A 22,929-nucleotide genomic window follows, 5' to 3' on the forward strand; every position below is an offset into this window, starting at 1 on the left:
AGTTTTTCCCCACCTCCTGTCCCATGCAGATTTGTTCCCTTTTTATCTCTTATTAGAAGATAAGCAGGATTCTAAGGTATAATAATACATTATAATTATATATACATATATATTAAGATAAAACAAAGACTAACACATTGGAATTGGATAAACAGAAGGAAAAGATACCAAAAGAGGGTACAAGAATTAGAGACTCACTCATTCACATACTCAGGAATCCAATAAAAACTCTAAACTGAAAGCCATAATATACATGCAAAGGATCTGGTGCAGCCCATGTCAACCCTGTGCATGCTGCCTCAGTTTATGTGAACTCATATGAACTTTGACCATGTTGATTTAGAGAGCCTTATTTTCTTGGTGTCTTCATGCCCTCTGGCTATTACACTCTTTCTGGCTCCTCTTCCACAGTGTTCTTCTCATAATCCCAAGGGGAGGAATTTGATGGAGACACACCTTTTTTGGGTTGAGTGTTTCAATGCCTCTCACTCTCTTCATAGTGTTAGACTGTGGGTCTATGTATTTGTTCCCATCTGCTGCAGGAGGACTGCTGATCTATAAGCATAGCAGAATGTCATTAGGAGTCATTTTATTGCTATAATATTTTTTAGAACAGCTCTATCTGTTTTTGCCATTGGTCTTTTGGCTATATAGTCTCTGTTTCTTGGTCACCCCAGCAGTGTTAGGTATGAGTTCCATATTGTGCAGTTGGCTTTAAGTCAAGACAGATATTGGTTGGTTACTCCTTCAAGCTTTGTTCTACCATTGCCCTAGTGAAATTTGCATGCAGGAAACCATTGCTAATCCAAGGGTTTGTACCTAAGTTCTCTATAACTTTACCAATTTGTTCCCAGTCTACTGTCATTTTGTGAAACCAGAGAAGGCATATTAATGCATATTAATGCATCTTCTCAACCACTAGTTGTCAAAGATGATGGTAGATTATATTGATGAGGAACACATGTTCAAATAGGTACATGGAATGTTTCCCTGTATTTGTGAGAGGATGAGAGTTAGGACTTAGAAATAAATAAATTCTCAAGTTGTAGGTATAACTGTCTTATTAAATAAGAAACACAGAGCTGATTCAGAGATAAAAGCCAAGAGGTCAGAGCAATAGCTAAGAGCTGAGATTAAAAGCCTTACACTTCACTGCCGCTGCTGTCCTACCTTTCCGCAAGAGACCTACTTCCTGTGTGTTTGTGCTTTTTATTGACTTTCTATTCTGCCTTCTCATTGGTTGTAAACCCAACCACATGACCTGCTCATCACTGCCCACCTGTACAAACCTCCAGGTCTTCTATGGTTGGTATTGTGATTAAAGGCATGTGTCTCCATGTTGGCTGTATCCTTGAACACACAGAGATCCGCCTAGCTCTGCCTCCCAAGAGCTGGGATTAAAGGCATGCACCACCAATGCCTGGCTCTGCTATGGCTTGCTATTAGCTCTGACCCCTAGGCAACTTTATTTATTAACATACAAATAAAACCACGTTTCAGTACAAATAAAATATCACCATATCAAGTGTCATTATTGATGCTGATTTGGGATACTATTTGGAGAATCACTTTTATACACAGTCACACATAGGAAAAAAATACTCACTAATGTAAATGATAGGAATGATCTCAGTTGTTAACTTTTTTTTTCAACTCTTTTTTCCTTAAAATTTTTGACTGTCTTTGTTAGCATTCTTTTTCCAAACAACTCTGTGTTTCTTTATAGCCAGATGTTTTCTAGCATTAAACTAAGGAAGTTTCTTGATTCTTAAACACACATTCAAGCACAAACCCATAAAAATTTAGTATAGGAAAATAAACACTATTTCTTAATCACTGGTAATAATAAGGGCTGAAATAACATTATTAGTGGAAAAATGCCTTTACTAAATAACAAATACAGCAAGACGATGTACTTCATGAACTATGTATGGGTCAGTGGCTTCCAACATCTAAAATCTAGCTTTTCCTTTATTCTGAACACTTGATTAGGCCTCTGTTCTAGAAACTTTAGTTGCCTCCTTGATATACTAACTAATATAAGTAAAAACTTCTGGAATTTAATAGAATTTGAAACAAACACTTGATATTTTTTTCTTTCCACTACGTTCTGCTCATGACTTCACAATCTTATTTCATGGAGTCTCCAGTCCTGGAAGATGGATTCCATTGTTGACATCATTATCTGTCTTTTCTTATCTGTGAACAAATTTTATAGATTGATCCAATTTGCAAAATTTATATTGAAAGGTGGCATTTCTCTTTGATTACTGTAGCATCAATAATAAGCAACACACACCTCTTCTCAATATTGTTCCATTTTAAGAATTCTTACTGTCAGTATGTGTTTTTCTCGTATTTATTTTAATATGCTTAGGTTTCTAGTACAGACATGATTTCCCTCTTGTTGATCAGACCTTGAGTATAATTAGAGAATTATTGGTTACTGTCAAGGTATGAGTGCTACTATTATAACCTTATGATGATTATCCCATCCTACTTGTTGTTTTTATAGTTCATGGTCATTGTAGCTGGGTAGGACTATTGGTTGCTTCTATTCTTTGAAAGTTTGTATGTCCCCCTTAGGGACAATGAAACCTAGTAGTCAGCGAAGCAGCTGGATGTGTAGGACAAATAAATCCTTTCCTACTCTTCCTCAAAAAAAAAAAAGAAAGAAAGGAAGGAAGGAAGGAAGGAAGAAAGAAAAAAATTGTCACTCCTACAGTCAGTACAATTAATATGCTTTGCATATGACCCCAGGTAGATGAATGAGAATTCACTAAACTCACAATTAAAATAAACAAGTTTAGGATTTGAAAGATTTGGGGGGAAAATTCAAGAATGACAAAGTCCAAATTTTTTAATGTCTCCATCTTTTGTAAAGCTGAAGCAATTCTGTTTGGCTTATCCGTTCAAATCATGCCGTTAATTCCTCAAATTGTCAGTGCTTTTGGCTTTTCCCACATGCTTCAAATCCTCTTAGAATACAGCTTTTTCTTGCAAATTCCGATTTTCCCTTGGAGTTCAATTTACATGCCCATACTTCAGAAATGTTAAGTTTTTCCAGAAATCTTTCCTGTAACTGATTCAGGCTGGATAACTATTATAAATTAATTGAATGTTTCTACTTTGCCCATTTTAAAGCTCTTACCAAAGTCTATCAGTCCCTTGTTCCTCCCTCTATAGCATTCTGTGAGTAGTAGCATTGTTTTTACATAGGCCAATGGTTCACTGAATATGTTCTTGATTCTTAGATCTTGAATTTGCCATGGCCTGGGGTACTCTAGTGCTCTTGGGCAGTTGGCATTCTGTGATACATCCTGAGCAGTGTATGTGCATGTGATTGATTTGGTTTAACTGTTTTGTCTTGAGGAGAGCCTCACATGAACAGAACAGAATTGATGATATTTCAAACTGCATGATGTGTTGTTACCAAAATTCAGTGTGTACTTTCTCTCCATTGTCTTACTGTTTTTATGCCTTTTTCCTAAGGTCTCCCTTTAATGAGTACTCACACATTTCTTGACATGCTTTTTTCTGTAGCATGAATCTTAAAAGTTCTTATTCATGAAATCAAACCCAGGGCCAGTTATTGGGGTGAAATGCTGGATGGTCAGAGAGACTGAACAAGCCACAGCTAACCTCACCTGGCCAACTTCTCAGCTGGTCTTGTTTCCTCAGACTGGAAGCCTCTGTGTCCTCATATCCGAATGGCTCTCAACTGAACTGTGCTGCTAGAAGCCTGAAAGCTTAACCAGCCAAATGCTTCTAGTTTCTGGTCCTCACACCTTATATATCTTTTTGCTTTCTGCCCCACTCCCTGGGATTAAAGGCTCACTTTCTGGAATTAAAGGCGTGAGTCACCATCCTTGGCTGTATCCTTGAACAGATGGATTTCTGCCTCTGGAAAGCTAGGATTAAAGGCGTGTGCTACCACTGCCTATCCTCTATGTTTAATATTGTGGCTGTTCTGTCTCTGACCCTAGATAAGTTTATTAGGGTGCACAATATTTCGGGGAACACAATACCACCTCATTTTTCCTTTCCAACTTCCTCTACCTTTATATACATATACACTTACACTAAATATCTAGTATTGCTTTGATAGTTTTAAAAACAGGCATGAAAATGACCATGCCAGTAATCTTGTGCAATGTCTAGGGTATTCTTTGTTTTTCAGGTATAACCATGTGGTTGTGTGTAACACCAAACTGTCTTTTCTGATAGTGAGTACATTACAACCTTCCATATGATCCATTCTGCTTATCTACTGTCTATTGAAGGATACTCTATTTTTTTCTGCTATCTTTTTTTATAGTCAGAACACACACAATTTGTCAATTTTATGTTTCCTTCCTCATCTTGCTGTCTTTATTTTTTTCTGTATGTTTATATCAGAATAGAGCCAATGTGTCATTGTCTTGGTTGACAGAGACAGTGTTCTCTCCCTTTTTTTCTGAGGGAACGTTGACTTTGCTTCCCAGCTTCCTTTGCTGGTCAGAGTGCCCACGTGACTTAGCACAAACCAACTGGAAATGAGTAATAATGTGAGTCACTTCCATGTTATTTTTCTCTCCAGTCCTTCCTTTTTCCTGGAATGGTTCTGAGGGCCCTGGGCGACCTTGGGAACCTAGTGAGAAGGAGAAAACAATGGTACAATGCAAGAGACTTGGTTCTAAAACACATTTCAAAGTATCACCGAATGGCCAAATGGCCAAATGGCCAAATGAGGGAGGCTGACTGTGGCTGGTGCAGAAAGGAAGGAGGAAATTTCATTTTGTTTGCTGACTTCTTAATATGTGTTTTTTCCTCATAACTACTAGTACTCCTACCAATGATGTTTCCATATACAGTTTTCAACAAGTACAGATTGCTCCCCAAAATGGCTGCACTGAATCATTCACAATGACAGGAAGATTCATATTTCCTATCGTTCTATTCAATGTTGGATAACATTTTACCTGAATTTGTATTTGTTCGCAAACTGTCATATTTAAAGGGGAATATGGGAATACACACACACAAACACACACACACACACACACACACACACACACACACATATATATATATATATTTGTATTTGCATATTTTAAAATTGTTGGTGAAGCTGGTGGTGCCTACACTATCTTCTAATACATTTAAAATTTTTTTCTTTCATGTCTGTGTTTCAGATTTATTTGGTCTTATTAATTTATATAACAGAGGAATCTTATTCTTCTATAAACTGAGCTAGTTTTCCCAACATAATTTATTAAATAACTTTTCCTTTATAAATTAATATACACTAAATTCTCAGATAAGAGCTTCTGCATCTGCATTCTTTTCTATATCTCCATATTCTGTTCATCAATTATTTTTCCTAACGGTAATTTAAAATGTATAAATTTGTAATATGAATTAATGTATGATATAGAAAGCTTTTCCTTTTTGTTCTTTGGAAAATACATATTATCAATATATTAAGCGTTTTTTTTTTTTTCTATCCAAACCTGGACTCATTTTATTTCTCCATCATCTTATAAATGTAATTTTAATTGAAATTGGATTTGATTTTATTGGCTCATTTAGATTGACTTGATATCTTTGCAATAAATCATACTAACTACAGGTAGTATTAACCAGTCACATTAAATCTTATAAGGAGCAATAGCAAATTTACATATTTCTCTGTGTGGGCTGGGCGGTGTGGGTATGTATTCTTGTGCACTGGGAGCTAGAGGTTAATGTCAAATGTCTTCCTCTATTGTAATTCTATCTTCTTCTTCTTCTTCTTCTTCTTCTTCTTCTTCTTCTTCTTCTTCTTCTTCTTTTTTTTTTTTTTTTTTTTTTGAGGCAGGATCTCTTATCTATGGAACTGGGAACTGCAGATCACTCACTGACTGGACTGTCTGTCCAGTGAGCTCCAGGGATCCTCCTGTCTGCGCCGAACGGTGCTGGAATCACAGAACTGCAATGTCATATCTAGTGGGCTTTTTATTTGAAACAGGGTTACTCTGTGTAATCTTAGCTGTCCTGGAACGAGCTCTGTAGACCAGGATGGTCTCAAACTCACAGAGATCCACCTGCCTCTCATATCTAGCACTTGATTTGGATGCGGGGGATCTGAACTGAGGTCCTCATGCTTGTGTGTGCACGCCATTTACTCACTGAGCCGTCTTCCCAGGCCCCCATTCCCTTCATCAAATACGTCAATTAGAGAAGGCTTCTGCATTGTTTTCCTGTAGAATTGATGCATTTGTCGGCTAAGGTGGGTTGACTTCTTCTTTCTTCATTCTTCTCTTATACAATACATCCCGACCACATCCTCTCCTCCCTCCACTCCTTCCAACTCCCCACCCCTGTTCAGACGCACCAGTCCTCTATTTCCCTTCAGAAAAGAGCAGGCCTCCAAGGGATATTAACCAAACTTGCCACAAACAAGATGCAATAAGATTATGGATAAACCCTTCTATAAAGCCTGAATGAGGCAAGCAAGTAGGGAGAAAAGGGATCCATGAGTAGGCAAGGGGAGACACCGCTCTCCTCTGTTAGGAGTCCAACAAAAATCCCAAGCTAAACAACCACAACATGTATGTAGAAGGCCTAGCAGAGACCCACGCAGGCTTCATTATTATTATTTCAGTGTCTGTGAGCCCCCATGGGCCCTGCTTAGTTGATTCTGTGGGCCATGATTTCCTGATGTCCTCTAAATCTCTAACTCCTACAGTTCTTCTTCTGCATCTTTTGTGGGGTTCCCCGAGCTCCACCTAATGTTTGGCTGTGGGTCTATTATCTGTTCCCATCAATAGCTGTAGGAAACCTCTTGATGACTTTTTTAGGTTGAGGAAATTTTCGTTTTTATACCTGAGTTGTGATGTTTACCTAATACTTTCTTTTCCCTCTAAATATGATTAAAATTATTTTTAAATTAAATTACTAATTAAGTTGTTAATAATTAAATTAATTAATTCTATTAGCTTTTAAAATCAATAGCAACCTGCTATAATGAATGATGCCAAATTAGTAGCTCCAGTGAGATGTATGGTTTTTTTTTTATGCACAGAATGTTTATAATGTATCTTGAGAACAATTCACATATAAAATAAACTATCCCAGAAATGAGGAGCAGATTGTGGTGTATGTTCAAGGTGCTTCCTCTGATTTCCTGCATATATTTTGTGTCCAACTTCAATCAGTTTTTAAAACTTTATCTTTTGAATAGGGTGAATTTCAAGATCCTCACATATATGAACGATGTGTGGTTTTAGTCTTTAGAAATCTGTCTCTGAATTTCCCTTTTTCACTGTAATCTCCATATCATCCTTTTCCATACTTAGGGTGACTTTGCAACCATTCCTCATCTTTTGACATTTTACTAATCATACCAAGGCCATTTTGAATTTTCTCTTTCCCTAGAAGTCTTAACTATTATATACAGAAACAATCAAAGTGCACCATGATCTTAGAAATACACTGGGCTTTGTGATCCTGCAGTTAAAAAAACAACTCACTGTAGCATTATGAAGCATGCACTGGGGTGTTATATGTGCTTTGTGTGGAAGCACAAGATGAAAGGAAATGTTAAGCTTACTCCTAAGTGGACTGTGGCCTATGGGGAGAACTAGAAAAGCTTAAAAACAAGATGCAATGTGATAAGCTCAATAATTCCCTAAATAGATGAAGCAGAAAACCTGTATGTTTTATAGGAAAACCTTCAGAGAAAACTGTACTCAAATAAAAGAAGAGAGAAGACATTTCAGACAGGATCCACTATATCTAAGAGAGTACTGAGGCATGAAATAGGGTATTTTCACAAAAGTCGGGATAAGTCAATAAGCTGGTTGTGTATACAGCGCACCCAGAAAGAGAGAGTAGGCGAAGACAATAATGTGGGAGTTCTTGATGTGCACACAGCATTCTACTTTTAATGAGTCGTGCAGAACATGGTTAAGTCTCCTTGATTTCCGCCTTTCAGTAATGGATACCTTTGGAGACATGTTGTGCACATAATACACAATCGAATTTATGTTTGGATAAGTTTTAAACTGACAGTACTGAGAATGATCTACTAAACTAAGAAAGATGGAGGGATACCCAGAAGTCACTATAACAGATAAACCAGGATGACACCATGTAGCCTTGAGTGATGCTGAGCCTAAGAAGAATATATTGATGCTTTAGTTAATGGGCCCAGAAGGACTTGCTGACATTTTAGAAGAGAAGTTAAGAGTCTTCTCTTAGGTACTGTTCAAAGTGACAGATATACAGAAGAATCAAGTTTAGTAAAGTTAGTCAAGTTTGGATATAGAAAGGTAGAGAGCTTGAGTGAGTGAGTGAATGAGGTTACAACTCAGAATTTTCAGAATAGAACTAAACAGAGACTTCTCAAAAGATGAAATACAAAGGTTTAAGAATATTTTAAAAATTCTTAACTGTCATGGAAATGTACATTAAAACCAATTTAAGATTGCATCTTACTTCAATCAGAATGACTAAGCTCAAATATACAATTGATGACAAACGCTAGTGTGGATATGGGGAAAGGTGAGCACTTCCTCACAACTGTGGGATAACTTTCTCACAGCTGTGGGATAGTTTCCTCACAGCAAACTGGTGTAGTAACTGTATTTTTGTCTTTTAACACAAAGTTTTGCTTGTAGCTCAGGCCAGCCTTAATCTCATGGTTAATCCTCTGACTTTAGCTTTCTAAGTACTGGGGTTATAGGTATGTGCTAACACATGGGCTCATGAAGCTCTGTTTTCAACATATATACAAAACATGTATACTTTCATACCTCTTTGAACTCTATCCCAAGAGAGTTTATAGAGTCTGTAGTCCTATCATTATGACAGAAAACTCTTGAGAGTATATTTTGAATCTGATTTTCAATCATGTCCCCAGAAAACACAATAGTGCCTGCCTGACTGGATATTTTAAAATATTAAATAAATATATAGTAAATGAAGTAAAATACATGAACAAATTTGTTCCTATGATATAGAATTCTATGATTATCAGAACATGCCTACAATCAGCGGCTCAAGCAATTTTATTAATTGCAATGAATGAACTTAACACTTTGTACTCAGCATGGTTTCTTTTTGACCAAACTAAAACTCACTATCTTGAGAAAAAGAGAAGAGTCAAGGATTATTTTGTTGCAGCCTCTAAATTTTTGAATGAATATTTACAATTGCTGTAGTGTATTTTAGATGAGAATGGTTCATGCTTATTTGTAGCTGGAGAGCTTTTCTCTCTGGGTCCCACCAAGTCCTGCCAGTCCTGGAGCCCACTTATAAAATAAACATACAGACGCTTACATTATTTAAACTTCTTGGCCATTAGCTCAGGCCTGTCATTGTCTAGCTCTTACTCTTATATTTAGCCCATTTCTATTAATCTTTACTTTGCCACGTGGCTCGTGGCTTACGGGTACTTTACATCTTCCTTGTCCTGGCGGCGGCTCCAGGAAGTGTCTCCCCCTCCTTCTTCCTGTTCCCTCAATTCTCCTCTCTCCTTGTCCCGCCTATACTTCCTGCCTGGTCACTGGCCAATCAGTGTTTTATTTATATAGAGCAATATCCACACCACTTCCCCTTTTCTTCTTTTTTTTAAAAAAGGAAAGTTTTAACTTTAACATAGTAAAATTACATATAACAAAACAATTATCGAGCAAGAATTACAGTTACAATATTAAAGAAGATATCCCATCTATCTTATATTGGTGAGTTTAAGGTTTTATATCTAACTTATCTTTTATCATAACTGAGGAAATTACAACTATCTAGTCTTTAACCACATCAAAGACCTTATTAAAATAAAAAATGAATAATTTTTGCTTATTTATAAAATAACTTTAAAATCTGGGTACAGTGGTATATGCCTATAATCACAGCATTCAACTGACTGAGAGGGGTGGATTTCTGTGAGTTCTAGATTGTGTTGGGAACTACAGGAAGCCCATGTTTGAAGCGAACAAACAAACAAACAAATTAGAATATAAAATGATAACAAAAATAACAGACTTTCTAAGATGGAATTACTGGCATTCCTCACTTGGGTCCTACAATTTTACTGTTTCTGTATTTTTTTTAGTTTTCACTTTGTAGAGCATTTTATTCCTTGTTGTAATATGGCCACTATTTTTGCTTCCAATTTTTGAAATTTGAGAGCAGATGGCCTTGATACAAGAGCAATAACCTATGAAAAATGATGTATACATAACCAAATGAACAGACTTTTGATGATACAATCAAGTGCAACTTACATAAACTGAAGTGTCACATGTACAATTATATTTCCAATTATTTCACTGCATGAAAATTATACAGAAGTGAAAGTAGTTCATAAAAAATATAATATTGCATTTATCCAACCAAACCATTTTTAAATGGATTTTCTTTTGTTGCATTCTCAGTATCTATTGTCACAATCAGTTTGAAGAACATGTCTTTGCCATATGAGATTCAGGCATAGATCTGAATAAGTATACTGATGGATAACTTACAACCCCTGAGAAGCAAGATATCTGAGCAGCGATCCACTAAAAATAGAAGGAAATCTTAAATTTGGTTTCTAATTCTAGAGTATATAAGCATTCTGTGGTTAAAGTAAAACACAAGCCCTATTCGAGACTGTGCCTCATTGCATTCAACTAAAGTAATTTTAATTCAGTCTTATTTAATATCCAAAGAAGACCTATTGACCAGAAGATTGTCCTACGAGATTCTGTAAAGGTAATGACTCAGTTGTGAATAGTTGCTTCCTGTAACCCTTCTCAGATATAGGAATAAGAACTATAGTTGGTGAGTATTTGCATTTAAATCAGTGCAAATGCCTTTTTTTCTTTTTTTTTAGAAGTTAAGCTTAAATGCCTTACTTAGTGTTAGCTGAACATAAAGGAAGAAATTCTCTGAAATTTTACACATAAACTATTTTTTTTTCATGTGTGGGAAATTCCACCTTTAGTTGTGAAGCAGATCATAGCCACAAATAACAAAGCTTGTAATAGAGAAAATTGAATTTTCAGATCATCTATACAATGTGGCTTTTTAAACATAGGAAATCGAGGTTGTTCACATTACTTATAAATGAAATCATGGTTCCATAGGACATCACCATGATAGAAATTAATGTGTGTCCTGGTGTTCATCCATTGCAGTGTCTGGAAGCATAGAGTTTACCATAATGAGGTTATCCCTGCTGAACAGAAAGTACCAAAGACTTTCTAGTTTGAATATGTTAAAAGTACTCTTTACTTCAGGTCTTTGACAAAGGAGAATCTGTGTCTGGACATAAAGTAAAATACATTTTTTACAGAACAAAAACTAAATCCATAGACTACTCCAAAGTCTTTATATAGCCTATTAAGTTCAAACCAGTCATCCCTCTGTCATACATTTTCCAATTAGCATATGGAATAAAAGGAAAGATGTACTCATTGGCATGGTTTGTTGTTAATGTTAAGTATGTCTATTTCAGCTTTCATATTTTATTTTCTCCTTTGACTCCTCTCTTTCCTCCAAATCTCCATTACTTCCTAATGCTTTACTCTATGACAATGTAATACATCAGAGATATAATTTTCTTATAGGAAACAGAAGCATGGTTTTAACTAGACTCAAATGTTGTGATTGTATCATTGGTATTTTTCTCTGAGGCTAGAATTGAGTGAGATTTTCTGTGCTCATATTTTTTGGGTTGTGCTACAGTGAGGACTGAAAGGTACCACCTCATGAGGTCAGTGGGTGACCAGACAGAAAGCACAGCTTTGGGTATATCTTGTACAATTACGATATTCCCAGATCTGCTTCTAAGCTTCTCAGTTCCTGGAACCCTGCTGTGTGAGAGCAATTTGAGTTAAACAATGTCTCTGCAACTGATCACTCAATTTATAAAAGGCAGCTATGCAAGTGAAAATGCCCACTTGTTAATTAGAAATAAAACTATGGATGAAAGCCAGCCAAATAGTCTCTTCCTAAAAGGAAATGGTCATTGACTGCCAAATGCACAACAGAACTGTACTCAAGAACATGACGTTGTGGCAAGGGGGAGATAGCTGGAAGATCCCAGAAGCTGCTCAATTTGACAATGTGAAGAGCCAACCTCCTGCGAAAGAGTAGACTTGACAAATTGGAACAAGGTCCACCTTCTTGCCAAAAGATCGAGATAACTTCTTTTAGTTAATACAGAAGAGGCATGCATATTTCTGACTGGTAGCTTTTTATTTATCTAGATTTCAAAGAAACTACATCAACAAAATCTTTCTTCAAACTGAGAATACATAATTGAGTGTTGGTGCAATGGCAGTCACATTCAATCCAGTGTCCAAAGTCCATAAACTTGCACTTACGTTTTGGTATTCCAAACACCCTTTCTTTCTCCTCCCTCTGTTCACAACTTCTATATTGTTTTCCAGATCTATCTGCATGGACTTTATAACTCCTGAAACTGAGAATACTCCCATTCCAGACATTCCAATTCCTATTTTTCTTCTACAATTTCTTCCAGCTAAGAAATACTGAACATAAACTAAATTTCTAGTCTTAGTTGGGATTAGGTATAATTAATGTTATGATATCCATTCTATAAATGATAGAACTAAGATTTATAGAAGTCCAAAGTTAAACAGATAGTATCAAAATTAGACTTGAGGTTAGATGTCCCATTTATATAGATTTTAACTCAGAGTAATTTTACTTTGAATTTGTAACAGTCCTGTTTCACATCCATAGATTTAGAAATGACATTAGGTCATTCCTGAATATTTTTCAAGAAAGCCAAAAACATTGAGTAGACTTGGAAAACTGCTTTGGATCTCAGATTTTTGTAGGTAAAATATCACAAAGTGAGTAGCTATTGTAATTTATGTAGCTTTAAATCTACACGGTACAGTGACCCTGATGAAATTGCTTCCATGTAAAATTTTGTTATAAATATTATCTAAGAATATTTATGGAGTATGTTAACTGTGCATGGGCCTTAGTAAAGCATACAGACAAAGAAGACATACTTGCTCCAAAGATACTGTGATTTAATTTAGATGGAGACAAAATACCCTCTCTCCATAAAATACTAGTGGAGAGTTGGTTGATAAACTTAAAACTTCACCATAATACCATAAATCAGGTGGTAACCTTCTGAACATCTAATGGGCAGAGGAGAGATAAACAAGATCATGTTCTGTCTATTATGGAAGTAGCAGGTTTCATTTTAAATAGAGTGATATATGGCCAATGCACAAAATAATGTAATGTATAGGGATATCATTACTACATATTACATAGTACAATATCCTGGAAGGGTCCATAGGAACAAAAGACTGTTTATTCCATGAGAATTCTCATTTCTATAACTCAGAAGGGTATTTTAAAATAATTAGAAATAAAGATTTTTTATGTTATGCAGGTTTTACTTACACATTAACAATATGAGTACTACAGAAACTAAATGTATTAGGGAAATATAAGCCGATATTACCAGATTGTAATGGTGTGCCTGTATACAGGGAGGATAGTAGTTTTTAATGGAGTGTCACAAGACTTTGTGCTCCTTGAGGTCAGGGAATTTGGGCTTATATTGCTCACTATTGACCACTTAGACCCTAACATGAACACATATAACTTCACACACTGGGATTTAAACTTCCTATGCCTTTCTAATCATTTTTGTTGCTAAGATTCAAAGCATGAGTAAATGTGCCTAATCTCTTAGGCTTTCTGTTCTGTAGCAGCCTGTCCATCAATCCCACATGGTTCTGTCCTTTTTGTTCTTTCATGCATTAAGCTTGTAGTCAGTCTCCAACCATTTAGGAAGTAAGTATAGGACATTGAGCAGTTCTCAGTGCCTAAAAGTTAAAGTAACAGGAAATATGATTGTGCCCACATATTTAATTTGTACCAGCTAGCCCAGCTTTATCAGTAATAAAATTTTCATTTTACTCTCCATCTGTCTGATTTTATGTTTTGTTTTCAGTTGATCTAAACTTGGAAGGAATGATAAAGAGTGTGATGAATATCCAAAACACATAACAAATGTCTACTGAATAATTGATCCAAGTGAATTATTAACTTATAAAAAGCTGATTGGCTTTCATTTATGTTTAGTGGTGTTTTTGTTTTATTTATTTTATTACTGTATCTGTCTTTGATGTTTTAAATGACCATACGTATTATATATTTCCTTCAAATTTTCTCTTTGAACTTTTTTCATTACACTACAAGTCCCTTCAAGTCAGAACCTATATTTTATTCATCTTTGTAACAAATAATACCTAATAGTAATAGTACTTATTATATTTAATATTAAATAGTATCTGTTATTCTTATTTATAAATTATATATATAAGTTTACATATATGTTTTAGAGAGATGTGTTAAAGAGTAACCTTGCATAGCATATGTTAGAACCAAACTTTTGTGTGCAGTTACTATTTAACAGTGTTTCAAGAACAAAAATCTACTTTCCAAGTTGGATATTTGAAATGCCAGAATATAAACTTCGTAACTGAGATCTGAGAACAGGTATTATATTAATAACAGGTTTTCAGATGGATTTCTGTAAGAGAGAGGCAAGGGTGCAATAAGCTCTTTCTTCAACAACTCATCATGTAAATAGAAAAAAATCTACTTTAAAAACATCAGTCCCCGAAAGTGCAGCCTCTGGCTACAGCAAAGGGAGACATTCATTCAAGTAAATTTTGTTAAGAACAATATGTATCTCTGAACTCTCACCTATGACTACTCTCCTAACTCTAGGTCTGTTTTATAGAACGCACCAGGTCTTCATGTTATTGATGAGATGGCTCCCTCCTTGCCAGATTGTTCAGTTTAGAGATATTTCTCCTAAGAAGGATCAGACAATAAATATCTCTTCCCATCTGCTGAAGCACACTGCAGAAACTTTGTGTTAGACAGGTACAGCAGGGGAGTCCATTTCTGTCTTCCTCATCCAACCCTATTCCAGGATGGCAGGCAGAGAATACTGACATCATTATTCTGAAATGCTGGTTCACTGGTCCTATGATGAGAACTCCTACACTAAGAGAGGCAAGCTAGAAAAATTTAAGGTTAACCTCTTCCTTGTACCCACTTACAAAGTGTCACTTCAGAAGAAGCACATTTCCTGTACCTCCAGGCAATAGTACAGAGCTCTTGCATCTCAGAAACAAAAACCTTAAACAGAATTAACTCCTTGGTGGGACACCAGGGAACTATCTTTATTTAGAGAGACTGCTTAATTTCATGACAGGTGGTATAAAAAACAAGCAAACAAGCACACACACACACACACACACACACACACACACACACACACACACACAAACCACAGAAAAAAGAACTTGAAGGGTGCAGGAATGACTCTCAGTGCTGGAGATTGAGAAGGTGGTACATATACACTAGACTGAATCTGCTCAGTAACAATCATGGGACATACATGAAGACACAAACTTACAAGCATGACCGTTGATTGGACATTATTGACAAAAGAAGTTCCAAATGACCGTTTTCCACCTACTAGCTGAAAAATACTTTTCTATGACCCAGGAGCAATTCATCTTCAATGTAGGCATACAACTGAAGAGTCACATAGTCTGTATATGCCCAGTGATAAATATAGAATGGTTAAAACATGGAATGAGGAAAGATTAAAGTGATTAGTTATTCTTCAATGTAAGGAAGAGATATAAATTGTCAAAGTAGAACAGCAGTCTCAGGTCAGCCAGATGTCCAAAGGTAAACAAAGAACTTAAGAATGATTTTATTCAGAAAGTTGATTGTGATGACCCAAATCCCTAGGTAGACAGACTAAAAGATGAAAACAATTATATATCTACTGGTGTTTCATTGTTCAGTGGCTGCACATTACAGGAGATGAAAACTTCTCAGAAGCAATTCTCGTGATCAGTAGTAATTAGATATGCAGCCCAGCAGGCACTATCAATCTGGAAAAGAAAGAAATAGAGTTTCTACAACATACTGTTTTAAAATGTAAACAAAACTGAATGTATATTCAAAGAAATATAGCATGTGTGGGTGGACATGAGGATTAGTATGAAATACACAAAAATGATTTTTTAAGGGACTTAGGTACTTGATTGGGGGACGGTGACTTTTAAATCCCCCACATAAATGTATCCAAAGCAGTAGAGATGGCACACAAAGTACCTGGAAGCATAGTAGTGCCTCATCAAATAGAACATATCAAGACAGAAAGAACTATGCAACATGAAATATGAACAAAATATTTTCAATAAACAAAATGAAGAGTCTACCAGAAGTGCTTGATAGTAGATGTGACAAACATCCAAAGAACGGTCTACTTGATGACAGTGAGTATACCTGAATTTCAAGTGCACATTCTTTTTTTTTTCTACAGAGACCTCATGTTCTGTTATAAAGTAGAGTGCTAAATTAATAAAAAGAAAATGCTTAAATTTAATTCCACTGTGATCAGGAAACACACACACACACACACACACACACACACACACACACACACACATCTTTTGACATTTCGTTCTTATTGACAAACTTTGACTGACCAGGAAAATATTAACGACTACCACACTTTCATTGATAAATTCTCAAAGATATTTCAATGAAACTTGTAAAGATCAAGAAGTTGAAGAAGAAACCACAATGAAATTGGAAAATATCTCATAAAGAATAAAAAGTTGACTCAACATAGCAAAATAATTGAATTCTGATTAGGTAGAGTTATAAAAATTATTTATAACTATGAACATACACATACTTTAAAAATGAACAAAAATCAACAACCTAAATTTTAATCTAATATAGTAGAAATATAAAATCAGCTGCATTCAAAGCAAATAAAAAAGAAGATATAACCAAGGGTAGTACCAAAATAAGTGAAGTAGAAAAATACATAAAGCCAAACATAAACTGAAGAAAGTAACAAATTAAAAACCTCATCTGGCAAAAGAAAATTAATTATAACTTTCCTGGTTTATTCTACCAAATACTTAAAAAAAACTGTTAGTATCTTTTTTCATCAACTTCCTTTCTCACCAACCCCCTTGGAAAATGTAACAAAGGAGGGAATTTTCTCCACTTGGTCCCTGGAGCCATTGTTACCCTGGTAGGCAAAGCAAGCAAAGACACCACAAGATTCATAAATGAGCACAGAAAAGGTACCTAACACCATTAGCCACAAAATAAGTGCACACTAAACCCACCATGAGATACCCTTCTATGCTCTGTGAAATCAAAGAGCAAGAAATGTGTGCAGATGAAGATGTAGAGAAATTGGGACTTTCATAGCCATTCCCTACAAAGGTGGTTACTCGAACTGCTGTTGGCACTTCAAATCTATTGGCATTTCCTCAGACTATTTACATAGAGCTCTCTACTTAGCCAGTATTTAGGTGCTCAGTTGCACATTCAAACAAACAAAATGAAAAAAAAAAAAATTGGGCCCAGGGAAACCCGAAAAAAATGTTTACTGAAGTACTTTTCATAATACATAGAAAGTAGAAAACCAAACTTTTCTGTTATGAAGTACCTTATGTTTTTTCTGCTGTTGTTTTGTTTTGGTATGTTAACTGGCTATACTGTGGTATCCTGGTGTTTAAATGGTATGGTAGATGTTACTGTGAAAGTATTTCACAACTGTGTTTGAAATCCAAAACCGCTTTGTTATAGGGAAGGAAACAGAATTTAGGTCCTCTAACTAGACCTAATTTAATCAGTAGATAGCACCTAGAAATAGAGTTAAATCTTTACTGATGGAGAAAATGAGCTCTATGGACTACCACTTCAGTCCTTCTCTGGAATAATATGGAATGTTTTCTGTAAAGGAGCAAACTAGAATAAAAATTTAATAACTGCTGATGTGCCTGATTGAGGGTGCACAAGAGTTCTTTCTTTTTGCTGTGGCTACATTTTACAACTAAGTTTTCTTTAAAATACAATGCTTTTATAAATAAAGAAAATAGTCACTCTTGAAGGTTATACTTTGTTTGGAATTTACAAACCTAAACAAGCATAGATTTGAAGGACAGAGTAATAAAACAGATTAAAATTCTTTGTTTTATTTTGGTCTCAATATGTTATTCTATTTTAAAAATTGAAGAGTTGTTTGAAGGCTTTAAGTAGGGTGTTGAGAAGTTTCTACTGCTTACCCTAATATAAGGACTGATTTAAGACTTCTCCAAGGGCATTTAAAATGGAAACAAAGGGGAGATCTGGAAACAATAACAGAGGGACTTAAACTAGGTGAAAGAGGGAAATAGAGAGGGTGAGAAGAGGTATAAATAATACCAGCGATGTTTGATTAAAAAAAATAGGGAAACGTGTGTGTTGTACATAGTTTAATTGAAATTACCCCACTATTTCACTAATTAAATGAACTAATGATCCCCTAAAATATCAGGGACCATCTTATAGAAACTTCTCTTTAAAATATTAGTCAAGGGACTTTAAGAAACTCTGTAAGCAAAAAAATCTATTGCCATTATCTTTGGTTACCTCTCAAAATTGAAAGTTTTGAAGACATCACACATTTCAGTCACAAGACTTGAAAGAATCTATCTGGAACTAACCTGGAAGTATAGTATCTAGAGGTATTATGCAAGATGCCAAGGGTGAAGAGCAACCAGTAGACCTATCTACCTGTATAGACTATGAACCATAAAAATGAACAACCTGACAAGATTTCTTGGTGTTAGCCAGCAGCTGTGTAAAGGAGGGGATACTTTGTCTGGATAAGTACCCAAGTAAACCTAGATAAGTACTGATGGCTGGTGAGGTCATCAACTATAGAGAAGAGGATAATTTACTGCTGTTACTTTCCTAAATCATAATGATTTTTTACTCTAATCTAATTAATTTACTGCTGTTACTTTCCTAAATCATTATGATTTTTGACTCTAAGTACTTACCCTTATACCCACAAATAAGTGTAGCTCTCAACTCTTATCAAAGAAGCTTCTTTTTACAACAAATGGAAACTATGACAAAAACCCATAAATAGTCAAAATGCAAAGAATAACTGACTATGTTTTGCCCAGCTCCAGTTGATATATCTACAACATATCCTTACATCTGAGGCCCAGGGAAGATTGTGGAAGTTTGTGAGTATAGACTGTAAGAACCAGATCAGCAATACATTGCTGTGGACATGTTCTGTATGCTGTGAATGTGTTGCTCTGATTGGTTGATAAATAAAATGCTGATTGGCCAGTAGCCAGACAAGAAACATAAGCAGGACAAGCAGAGAAGAGAATTCTGGGAAGAGGAAGGCTGAGTCAGGAGTTGTCAGCCAGACACAGAGGAAGCAAGATGTAAAAGTACCAGTAAGCTACAAGCCATGTGGCAACTTATAGATTAATAGAAATGGGTTAATTTAAGATGTGGGAATTAGATAGCAAGAAGCCTGTTATGGCCAGTTTATAAGTAATGTAAGTCTCTGTGTGTTTACTTGGGTCCAAGTAGCCGGCCGCATGGCCACAGGAGCTGAACAGAACCAAGAAAACTTTAGCTGCAATACATCTCTGCTATGAGAGAGTTTCACCTACATAGGACAGGGAAGCTACATTCATGAGATCTCAACAGGATGGCTGCTTAAACAAAACCTGGATGCCAACATGGATGAAGAAAATCTCATAAGGTCACACTATAAGATAAAGAGCTATAAGCAATTAATTGTTGATAATATTGAGAATAGCTCTTCTCCATAAAATATACTCTAAAGTTATCCAACTCTAAGTAGTGGGCCTTAAATACACACACACACACACACACACACATGCACACACATACACGTGTGTGTGTGTGTGCATGTGTGAATGAGAACAATAATCAAAGATTATGAATTTGAGAGGGAGTAGGAAGTTGGCAGAGATACTTGTGACAGTGGAAATGATTCAAATACAATATTCATGATAGAAATGTTCAAAAACTAATTATGAAAAATTATTTTAATAATGTGAGCAAGGGTCCTCATATGTGAGTCAGCATTGATAATGTTCTGTGATGAAAGATTCAGAATTCCGAAGGAAGAATGATTTCAATCTATTTCTTGAATCTTAGCATAAACATTTTTTCTTTATGTTACTTCATAAAATCAATTTTCTTTTGAGTTATTTAAAGTCATTATTTTTCTAATCATGATACACTTCAGGGTCAATACTTGATGAGATTTCTCATTTTTGGCACCTGCCATGACTGTAGATTCCCATCATTGTTTCTGAGATATTTTCATCATATACAACCCTAGTCCTGAAGAACTCAGTGCTTTCAAGTATGAGATGTTTATTTTGAAATATCAGGTCCGTGTTTGCCTTGACTAATGCTTTAACACTTAATTGGAGACTTTTGTTCCCTAGCACAGAATTAACTTCTCTTGTGGCTTTGGAAGTTTTGCAGCATGAGAAATCAATATGATATGAAAAGACTAATATGTTGTAAATTATATTGTTATGACCTGGCCAGAAGAGCTACCCCATGACTTCATTCAGTTTATGAAGGGAAAACAAGATGGACTTACACAGTGCCAAAAGCAATGCCATGTTTGTATATAAAATCATGAAACAAGAAATTTTAAAATGACTCATGAGTACAGGATTCCATTTCTCTCTCTCCCTCCCTCCCTCCCTCCTTCCCCCCCTCTGTCTCTTTCTCCCTTTCTCTCTCTCTCTCTCTCTCTCTCTCTCTCTCTCTCTCTCTCTCTCTCTCTTCCCATCTCCTTCTTTGTAACAAACTATGCCACAACTGTATTGAATGTATTAGATTTTCACTAAAGGAAAAAGATAAGCCTACATAGTAATACCCAATGAGCATTACATAGCCTTTCATCTCAGAACTGTCATGGTCCCTGTACTCATGAAGCTAACATGTCAATCAGGAAAATAAAGGAAGAAAAAAAGTTTGTTTTGAGACCAAGAGTCTAGTTAGGTGTATCAGTCTTGCTTTAGACTCAACATGTAACACAAGGTGGTCTTGAACTTGTAACCTCTTACCTCTGTCACCCAAGCACTGAGAATGCAGATGTAGACCACCATACCAGTTCTAATTATTTCATAGGACAGGTAAATAAGTACAGTAGAAACCTACTTTCCAGGGTTAAAGGAGGGTAGAGTTTTCTCTATGCTTATGCAGGCATTGTAGGCCAAGATCAAAAGCACAACTTTAAACTCAATAAATGGCTCTTTTGACTGAATTTTACCTGGTCCTCTAAGCTACTAAATCTTTTAAGAAGACAGTGGTAACATTGCTTATGCAATGCATAATCAATCACAAGTTCAATGTCATAAGCTATTACCCCCCAGGTAGGGGGCAGCAGGGATGATGAGGAATAATTCCCACCATCACACACTGTGAACATGGAACCCACATGGGAATGGCAGGTGACACTTTGCATTATCTTAGACTATCACTTTACCACCCAGTATAGGATTCCATTTCTAAGAGTGGAAAAAAGGTATTCATATATTTTTGCCAATTTCTTAAAGGTAAAATTGAAATTTAAATTTTATATGTCTGTGCTTGCATGTAGAGGCAAGAGGTCAAAATTGTGTGTCAGTTTTTCAGGGGCTGTCTGTCTTGTTTTATGAGGCAGGACTCCTTTTGGCGTGATGCACATGTGCAGATCATAGGGTAACTCTGGAACTGGCTCACTCCTTCCACTTTTATATGGGTGCTGGGGATCATATTCATGTGGCTCATGTGGTAAAGACTTCTCAGAAAAGCCTTCCTTAGGACTTTTGTTAGTTCATACCTGTCTTTGCTCTTTGTTTATCCAATCTACTCTGAATATTTTCATTATTACACTTTTAAATCTGAAAAACAGGAAAATAACTAATATACATCCAAATGTACCAATTTCATAAGTGATCTTTTTAAATTTTATTATTATTTTTTAAGTTTATAATTTAATTTAATTATGCATACCAGCCATGGATTCCTCTGTACTCCCTCCTCCTGCTCCCCATCTGCCCTCCCCCCAATCCAAACCACATTCCCATCTCTTCCAGGGCAAGGACTCCCCTGGGGATTCAGCTCAGCCTGGTAGATTCAGTCAAGGCAGGTCCAGTCCCCTCCTCCCTTCACCCAGGCTGAGCAAAATGTCCCTGCATAGGCCTCAGTCTCCAAAAAGCCAGCTCATGCACTAAGGACAGGTCCTGGTCCCACTGCCTGGGGGCCTCTCAAACAGTTCAAGCTAATCAGCTGTCTCACTTATCCAGAGGGCCTAATCCAGTTGGGAGCTCCTCAGCTATTGGTTCACAGCTCATGTGTTTCCACTACTTTGGCTATTTGTCCCTGTGCTTTTTCCAATCATGGTCTCAATTTCCCTCGCTCATACAGTCCCTCCTCTCTCTCGCCGATTGGACTCCTGGAGCGCCACTTGGGGCCTGGCCATGGATCTCTGCATCTGCTTCCATCAGTCACTGGATGAGAGTTCTACCATGACAGTTAGGGTGTTCAGCCATCCTATCACCAGAGTAGGTCAGTTCGGGCTTTCTCTCGACCATTGCCAGTAGTCTATTGTGGAGGTATCTTTGTGGATTTCTGGGGACCTCTCTAGTACTTTGCTTCTTCCTATTCCCATGGGGTCTTCATTTATCATGGTCTTTCTTTCCTTGTTCTCCCTCTCTGTTCTTGATCCAGCTGGGATCTCCCACTCCCCTAAGCTCTCTTTCCCCCGACCCTTGCCTTACCCCCTCTCACGTCCAGTTTGCTCGTGTAGATCTCATTCATTTCTCTGTCGTTGGGCGATCCCTGTTTCTTTCTTAGGGTCCTCTTTACTAGGTAGCCTCCCTGGAGTTGTGAGCAGCAGTCTAGTCATCCTTTGTTTTACATCTAGTATCCACCTATGAGTGAGTACATACCATGTTTGTCTTTCTGAGTCTGGATTACCTCACTCAGGATGAGTTTTTCTAGATCCATCCATTTGCCTGCAAACCTCATGATGCAAACTGCTTG

At 36.4% G+C, this 22,929-nt stretch overlaps 1 long non-coding RNA gene across 1 annotated transcript; it reads right to left on the reverse strand.

Moving 5' to 3' along the window:
* Positions 1-201: 201 nt before the first annotated feature.
* LOC131923908 (uncharacterized) lies at positions 202-22,929 on the reverse strand. The gene is made up of 2 exons (XR_009382745.1): positions 22,836-22,929; positions 202-555 (listed from the first exon to the last, which is right to left on the reverse strand). It is a non-coding gene; the product is annotated as an uncharacterized LOC131923908 (long non-coding RNA).

Source organism: Peromyscus eremicus, chromosome 14, assembly GCF_949786415.1.
Source record: "Peromyscus eremicus chromosome 14, PerEre_H2_v1, whole genome shotgun sequence".
Taxonomy (NCBI): Eukaryota; Metazoa; Chordata; class Mammalia; order Rodentia; family Cricetidae; genus Peromyscus; species Peromyscus eremicus.